Raw genomic sequence first — 9,589 nt, forward strand, 5'->3', positions numbered from 1 at the left:
GGCGTGGTTTCGAATCCCCGGTTGTACGTGGCAAGGAGTAGGGTCTCCTGTCCAACCTCGTGGGTTTTCTCCGGGTCCTCCGGTTTCCTCCCACTGCTAAAGACCCCTACGCGCAAGCGAATTATTGAAATAAAATTAAACCATATGTTATTCCCGAAATGACCTAGTTTGTGTCGAGTGGACGTTAAACTCCATTTCTCTCTCTCTCTCTCTCTCTCTCACTATTTCCACTCATCAAACATTTTGTACTCGATCTGTTAATAAAATCTTTGCTAGCTCCAGGATTAAAATATCAGTTTCCTAGCTTCTACATTTGGGCACCACCACTAACACGATAGTAACACGTTGATATAAAATAATGAAAACAACGAAGTCCTCGTGTCCTACATTGTTTACCCATTAATGCAAATCTATTTTTATTTGTCTATATTATTATGTTTGTTCATGCGCATGGATATCTATACCCTTTAAAACACGGTGGCTCAGTGAGTCAGACGTTGGCGCGCTAATCTCGAGAGCCCGTTTTCGATCCCTGTGTTAACCGAGAGAGTTCACTCATAAAAAACATTGACAGTTGGAATACAATAATAAGAGTAGGCTGTAGTGCCGCTGTCTGGCCAAAATGTCCCCCATAGTACACTGCATAGTGTATGCTCGTATTCATTAGCCCAGTCGGTTCAGAAAAGTAGGACGTTAAACCCCATTTCATTTCATTTCTTGTATTCCTCTTTAAAGCATTGTCTTAATAATTCAAATTAGTTAGACAGCTCATTAGTAGCAGATTTGAGATGGATGTTGACATAGCATTTGTGTATTTGGTTGAATTCGATCTGTGAGACACGTTGGCTCAGTGAGTGAGGAACTGGCTCTTGAATAAGGGGATGATCCAGCTTTTGGCCGAGAACATTCTCTTGATTTTCTCAGTGGTGCATGCAAACCGGAGAGCTTAGCAAGGAACAACGTCTACTTTTTTTATCTGGACGAAAAAGCGGACGCATAGACATGGGAGGGCACGTAAAATAACCCTTCACATTTGTATCGTTCACGGCTAAAATTTCACTCATAACACACTGCATGATAGCAGGCTGGTGTATATCCTGTCGGTGCAGACAGACAGTAAACTTCCCCCTCTCCCCCCCCCCCCCCCTTGTCTCACCATATCGCGGCTTAAGAAGAACATAAAACATATTATATGAGGCCATTAACAAATGCATTTATTTAATTTTCACTACCAGTAAGATGGAGTCCTGGTTCCACAAAGAAGATGCGCAAACGACTGAAATAAAACAAGATTAATTAGTTTTTTAATTTATATATAACTCATGACTCATTATTAATAAAAAAAAAGCTGTTCATATTTTATCTGTAAGGCCAAGTGGTGCAGAACAATGTCTAGTCATTGGGAAGGGAATAACACCACCCGATGTAAGAGTATATTTCCCGTCTTCATTATACCAGTTGGTATTGAGATGGACATTTTATTTCATCTTTAAAGCCTTTGATCGACATTTGTATGTTCGGGCCATATGTACTTTTTTCACAGCTTTATTCATGCTAAAATCTAGATAATCGCCCGGCTTGACGTTGCTGGCTTATGTTAAGGGTGGGATCAATGGTACAGTCTGTATGATTTGAGAGATACAGGAATTTGTAAAAGTAATATAATTCCTAAAATGGTTCAGTTCAGTTCCATTCCGTATTTACAAAAAAAAAAAAATCCATCAATCTCGTCTACTCTTTCCGCTGTTCTCACTTGACAAAATCTGCAAAAATTGGTCTACTAAGTTGGAAGTTAAACTTTCCGCCATTTTGCAGTCTACGTATATCCACAGTTCTTCTTCTTCTTGTCGGGCTTCAAGTCCGCTTCCGCCTAGGATCACATCACAGCAAATGTAATAGTCAGTTGTTACAAGTCGTTTTATTGTCAGACGACGTCATGTAATATGTAACAAACCCACCGCCATATTTTGTTTAGCTAAATCTAATTAATGAACCTGTTTTAAATCCTACTGAATCCAGGTAGGGAGATTATCTAAAGTTGATATGTTACATAACCAATCTGAGTTCATATTAACCTGGATTAAGACGAAAGATTCAAAACATGCATAGTTGTTTTTAAGATAATTTTGTCTGTTGTTTAATAAATACATAGAGTTATAAATAGAATTTATAGTCTACGTATAAACATGTCTTGTAACTGATTAATCTTAAATAGTACCCGTTGCTAAAAATACTGTTCTGTTCAGATTGACCTAATGAAGACGATGTAGTTTATAACTAATTCTTATTTTAAAAGGAAGTAGGACGTTAAAGGAATATGTCTTCAGTTATCTGCGACATTGGTTGATTTGATGGATGAAACACCTGTCTACTGGCAAATTACAATACTCTCTCTCTCTCTCTCTCTCTCTCTCTCTCTCAATACGCTTGATCTGGTTAAACCGAATTGATTTTACATACCTTGTAAGGATACACTGGGGTTGATTATAAAAGTATGCTGAAAAACCAAAAAAAAGTACAAAACCTAAAGATATCGTATTAAAAAAAACTATAACAGAGAACGTACTGAGAGAGAGAGAGAGAGAGAGAGGGGGGTAGAGTTGAAATGAGGATTAACGTCCTACTATTCTGACTTTGGTATTTGTCGCCTGGTAAACATCGTTTCTCTGGTGTACTCCTAATTTTAAATACACCAGCCAACATAAAAGGTAAAGGAACCAGATTTACCCCATTTTTTTTGTCCAGGTATTATCTACCTACGTCAACAGTCGTTAAACCCCATATCAATCTCTTGTACTAAGGACAGGGTAATTCCATGAAAATAATATATATATGTAATTCCAGTTATAAAAATCTTAAAGACGTATTCACTGTCAATATATACTGGCGTAAAACAGGGTCGTATGCTTTCCCCTACATTACTTTATTTATTTAACGATTCAGTAACACCATTAACGCTTATTCAAGAAACTATTATATTATTATAAAAGTGATGCGTATCTTAAGTCCATTAATGATTAATGTATACGTCTGAAACTGATTTTTCCAATTATCTAAAACACTCCTAATAATTATTCTAGTCACTGGTGCTTAGTAGGAATGTGATCTAAATACAAGCCATTCCTTCGCATACCTGTACATGGAACTTGCTGAACAGGTGTTTAATGGGAATAGTCGCACGAACAGTATCTGATTTACAAATAATCAACAGGTCCAGCTATGTGGCTTTTACAGTGGGAACTTTGCTTTCCACATAAAGCAAGCGGAATCGTTTTCACAACGGGTTTTTCTATCCCTATTTGACAATATGAAATGTCAATCAGCTAGATCTCCTGGGAGACGATACGAAATGTCAATCAGCTAGATCTCCTTGGAGACGATACGAAATGCCAATCAGCTTGACCTCCTGAGAGACGATGACCCACCCTCCCACACCTTTATTTAAAAAGGCATTTTTATATACATTTATATAATCCTTCATATGTACATAAAGTTAAAGATACATTATATAAGATTTAGATAAAAAGCTGGACGCTCTTCAAAGATAGATAATGACAAATGAATATATTGAAAAATCATTTAAACTATTTTATTATTACCGTAGATCGTTCATTATCGTAACAGCATTATTTGACAACCGAGATTTAGCCTCGTTTGTCCATTTTTGAGTTAGATTATTGTTAAATCTCGCAGATTATTAAATCCAGTTAAATCTCGATTATCCGTCTGTCTAGAGGGTTGATTATAGGCTTGTCATGTTAATTTTAAATACTAGTGTATATAACATTTGAAGCCAAAAGAAAGACCTGTAATCGGTAGATCAGTTCCTATATAATACATCGTTAAATGAACCAGTCTATAATATCATGTATAATATATTGAACTTTAAATGAACCAGTCTATAATATCTTGTATAATATATTGAACTTTAAATGAACCAGTCTATAATATCTTGTATAATATATTGGACTTTAAATAAACCAGTCTATAATATCATGGGTTGGGTTAGGAAATAGGGTTGGGTCTAAGGGTCCACTAAAAAGTGTCGCTTAAGGCAAAAGCACCGGCCTAGGTTTCGAAGTTGGTGTTAAGGAACGCGCCGGTTTAGGCTCTTCACAGGGTTAGTTTTCGGGTCAGGCTTATATTGTTTTATTTCCAGTTGTCGGTCGCGGGTTTGTGTTTATTCGGAGCTCTTCGGTTTGATTCAAATCAAGCAGGTGGGGGGCATACTGTATTGGCAGGTGGGTTGAAATTAAATCTACTAGGAACTGAGGTCTTGAGTTTCGTAGATTTAGCCCGAGTGTCTAGTTGTCGAGGTCTACTAATGGGCGCTGTCTTTTTTGATTTAAACGCAATTTTTGTCTTTCTTCTAGGGGTGTAGGGGACTACGCTGAAGGCCGGTGGCGCTTTAGCCGACTCAGATGGTACTGTAGTGGAGGGCGTGATACTAGGTGTTCTGACCTTCGTGGGAGGCGCGGGTTTTTTCGATCTTGGCGGATGGGGAGGGGGGTTCTGGCGGTGACGACGGGGGCGTGGCTACACTAAGGTTAGGGTTAGATTTGTAATAAACAAAAACTACATTACGTTCACAAAGGCCATCGCACACCTCTCTTGCATACAATTTGTTACAACCGTATATTGTATTGTTGCCATCTGAAATAAAATAAAATGGGGTTCATGATGAGTCAAGTATTAAGTAGGCGTCACATGCACAGAGCGAGATTTTCTTACACGTTTAAAGATTTTAATGGATTAACTTTTCTGTTCTTGGTGTTTAAGTCCTATTTTCATTTTATTATCTTAGCGCGTGCGCATGGGTCTATTCTGTGGGAGGAAACCGGAGTAACTGGAGTAAACCCAAGAGGTTGACAAAGCGCCCCCTATTACCAAGCCACATACGCTCACTCCAGGGATCGCAACCACGACCACAAGCCAGCGGTCACCGGACAACTAGAACTGAAATGGGGTTTACTGTTCTGCTGCGACATTGCTAATGAAGGCTGTCATTCGCCATACAGCCATCTTCGCTAGCCAAGGAGCGAATCGTAACCCTTGGCTAGCAAAAATGCCATACAGTGTGCTATGATGGAAATTTTACCCGGGCAGCGGCACTATGGCCTACTCTTATATCGAATTCCAACTGCCAAGCGATCGTTTACATGCACGCCAATGTATCATTCGAATGACTAGACAGACATCCTTGTCAGGCACCCCGTCCTGCACCACTGGCAAGGGGAAACCACGTCAGAAAATCCCAATGAACTTTCTCGGCCAATGCAGGGATCTAATACGCGACCCCCAGTCTAAGGCGTCAGCGTCTTAACCACCTAGCCGTGGCTCTGGCCAACTAGAGGTCGACGCAAGAGACTCTAGACCACTAGACCACCCCGCTACCTACTTTTCTACTCCACGAAGACGTGCAGTGCTAATGAGACATACACATGCGCTGACGTCAATAATGACTTCCGGGTGTGATCTATTATATACCAATGACCAGCGGGAAGAGACAAATGATTTCTGTTTTTTGAAATTCAGAAATTATCAACGATTATTATTTTTTAAATGATATTATATTTACATTCACAACATCCTCTGGTACAATTACCAACATAACTACAGTCAGAGTCATCATTACACAAATAGGTACTCCCAACTGAAATTAGAATATTATTATTTCAACCATGTTTTTCTTGTTCAGGTCAGATTACCGTACTTCATGTATGTTTATATCCTATCCCTTCGTCCAAAAATCATAGATATTCACCAAAACTTGGCACACAGTGGAAATACAAACTCTCTTCTTCGATGCTATACGAAAGAAAATTACCATGCAAAAGTGGGAAAGTGGAGAAAGAGAGAATTTCTATAAATATAAGAAATTACCGGTCTATATCCACCTTACGCTTTCTAGCCCAAACCTTAAACGCAGTTGCTTCCCATTAACCATGAATCTGAGGCCTTATGCTTCTTACGAAAAACGTCACCGCCAAGAACAAGTAAAACATGAATAAGACGAGAAGAGCTTTGGGACTAGGACCTACACGTGCAGTAATTCTTACCATAACACGACTCTTCCCTGCTGCATACACCAAAAAAGAAAGAGATAGAAGGATCATGCCACATACAATAGTTGTCTATACATCGTAGTCCTGTAAGTGAAAAACATATCTATATTGATATTATACAAGCGGCGGTCATGCAAAATACACCTACATTTGGCAATAGAATGGACGGGGAACTCGAACATAGGGCTCATGCGCTAATTGTTCCAATGCTTCACATGGAATTAAGTCAATAAAACATGTAGCCGTTATCGCGTTCAAAACACTTTCGGCAAAGGGGGTAACTCCGAAACGAACCGTTGCGGAGGCTTCATATAGATAGGGTTTGTCCTCTTATGAACACAGCGCAAAATAAGTCTGAGCAAGATCGGTTAAAAACTATGGCCATTATCACATTCACGATGTGTTCAGGTAAAGGGAAATAACTCTGGAAGAACACGTCTCGACACACTTATTATCGATAAGGTTTGTGTCGGTCAACTAGCTTAGAGTCTGTTCTCAATACGAAATAAATGAAATGAAATGGAGTTTAACGTCCTACTGTTCGGCCCCAAACTGGACTAATGAAGACGGCCATATGGAAATTTTGCGCTGACAGCGGCACTACCGTCTACTCTTATATCGAATTCCAATTGTCAAGGGATCTTTTACGTGCACGCCAATGTGTACACGGCACCTCTTTTTTTCTTACCGCCCGAACGACTAGACAGCTGTCCTTGTCAGGCCCTACGTCCTGCATCACTGACAAGGGGGAAATACCAAATAATTGTAGGCAGATCGTCTAAGTTTAGTACAGTCCCACCGTTCTACTGCACCATATGTTCTAATGAGGACGGGCATATGCCATACAGTATAAGGTTAACACATCCAAGAATACGTTGTTCTGTTTGATATATCGGGGTTATTATCTCCAAGTGATGGACAAGTTCTGGAATCAAGCCAAGCACTTGGCGTACCAACCTCTGTCCAGGCAGCCTATAAATGGACAGGATCCTCTTGGTCCGTCACATGTCACGTAGTCGTTACATCGGTTCCGAGCGCCTTCCTCCGGTACAACTAAAAATAAACACACACAGTTACATCGACGATGGTAAAATACAAAATCATAGTGATATTCTGCTCTAAGGACCAGTTTCCGGGCTGATAAAGGGGATGTCACGATACATCGACGATGGTAAAATACAAAATCATAGTGATATTCCGTAGTAAGGACCGGTCTCTGGGCTAATATACGGGATGCCACTATACATCGACGATGGTAACATACAAAAGTACAGTGATATTCCGCTATAAAGACCAGTTTCGGGGTTGATATACGGCATATCCCTATACATCCACGATGGTAAAATACAAAAGTGCTGAATTGTGTAAGTTTTTACCAAGCTATGAAGTTAACTCACATCTAACAGAGGCACATGTTTCATTCTTCTGACAGTTGCTACATTCTTTAGCTGTAGAAATAAAATATACAGAAATATGAAAATGACAAACTAGAATGAAGAATATCCAAAACAAATCAAGCATGCCAAGGTTCGTGTAGTCCGTATTCAAATTGGTATTTCTAGAAGAACATCGCACTCAGGAGACGAACAGGTAGAATAAGCATACCGAGTTGCATGTCTTTCGTACCCGAAATGGAACATTTTGGGCAGTTTTAGAGGTAGTCGTAACCCTATAACGAAGTGGACAAAAGCATACAAAGTTTCATGTCGCTAGTTCGCGAATTGACAGAGCCTTAGGCTCTTATCAAAGATGCTTCCCCTATAATGAATTATAAAAACGTCACAGTCAGAAGACGAACAATTAAAAAATAAGTCAAGTTTCATGTCGTTCGTATTCATATTGGGACAGAGCCTTAAACTTTCTGGGAAGACTGTCTGAGAAGGAAAACAAGACGAACGAGATGAGTGAGGCGCTTGATTACTAATTCTCTCACTCAATTATCAATGCTATATTAAACCGCACCATGTTCTAGTCTATAGGGACTTGTGTCAAAAAACAGCGCCTAGTATTTTACAGTACGTACGTATTAAACAGTTCGGAGTTGCAAAGCCGCATTACTGGATGGAGACTGACTGGGTGACTGCATTACAGGGTGGAGACTGACTGAGACGACCGCATTACAGGGTGGAGACTGACTGTAATGACCGCATTACAAGATGCGGGCTGACTGGGATGACCGCATTACAGGGTGGGGACTGACTGGGTTCCAGCCATGGGCCACCCATATTAAAGGGGGCCTCAAATTAGTTCTAAAGAACAGTTTGTAGCACAAATAAATATGTTATTTATTATGTTGTATGAGCTTGTGTCAAATCTTTTTTTCTACCATACTGACATATAAATTGTATTTGTGTGAGTGTGACGGACAATGAACCCAATATGTCCCGTTTTAGCTGCTGATACAAGGGCCACATAGACATTTACAGCCATATGGGTGAGTGTCACGGACAATAAGCACAATATGCCCCTTTTAACTGCTGATACACGGTCCATATAGACATTTACATCTATGGGGTCAATGCAAGCTTAATCCAGTACTGTGTACTAGTGCGATATAATTATTATTAGCATTATTATTGGTTTAGCCTACTTACGAATTGAACAGTTTGGAGTGGTACCAAAATAATACCCTGGACATTCACAGGCACCATTGATGCATATGGCACCGCTAGAACAAGTCACATTTCCACATAAACATTTACCCTTTCTACACGTGGCATCAAACGAACATCTGACACCTCTACAGGGGTCTGAAATTAAAAATCAGATAAATTTAGTGTCATCTGAATAATGTTTCATTCTATTCACTGGTCAATCATAATCATCTGTACCTGTGCTCAAACTGAAATACCAGATATGTCAAGTATGAGACTGCTCCATGTACCAGAAACTGGTCTTGATGTTATCGTAACCATTTTCACCTTACTGCAACATGTACCAGAAAATGGTCTTGATGTTATCGTAACCATCTTCACCTTACTCCAACATGTACCAGAAACTGGCCTTGATCATAACCATCTTCACCTTATACTAAAATGTCGAAACCGGTCACATGGTGCACAATTGTGGAGAAACAAATCGAGCCAAGATTCAAGTGGAACGTAGTTGGAAGAGCCTTAGGCTTTGTTTTGTACCCAACCCCCTCTGGTTCCAAAAAGTTTTAGAAATCATAATTTAGGCATATATTAAATGACATTTAACCCAAAGCGCAGAATCATTTTAGACCCAACATTCCATTTTCTGTCTTATATACAACAGTCAGAGCTGCTTACAAGGGAAATAGATCAGACTCGGATAACCTCGAGTAAATGGTCACGGGCACATTCACCAACACAATTATTTTATTTCGAAGGCATCAACTCCCAAAATATTTTACAATATATTGTACCATTACAATATAACCAACTCTAACACGATACCATTACAATATAGCCAACTCTCACACGATACCATTACAATATAACCAAATCTAACCAGATACAATTACAATATAACCAACTCTAACATGATACCATTACAATATA

The 9,589-nt window shown here is 39.4% G+C and overlaps 1 long non-coding RNA gene across 1 annotated transcript; it reads right to left on the reverse strand.

The window, feature by feature from the left end:
• Positions 1-1,188: 1,188 nt before the first annotated feature.
• On the reverse strand, positions 1,189-8,812 carry LOC126815527 (uncharacterized). The gene is made up of 8 exons (XR_007677964.2): positions 8,660-8,812; positions 7,463-7,513; positions 7,023-7,118; positions 6,060-6,149; positions 5,579-5,653; positions 4,585-4,653; positions 2,461-2,497; positions 1,189-1,276 (listed from the first exon to the last, which is right to left on the reverse strand). It is a non-coding gene; the product is annotated as an uncharacterized LOC126815527 (long non-coding RNA).
• Positions 8,813-9,589: the final 777 nt, after the last annotated feature.

This window comes from Patella vulgata, chromosome 3 (genome assembly GCF_932274485.2).
Source record: "Patella vulgata chromosome 3, xgPatVulg1.2, whole genome shotgun sequence".
Lineage (NCBI taxonomy): Eukaryota > Metazoa > Mollusca > Gastropoda > Patellidae > Patella > Patella vulgata.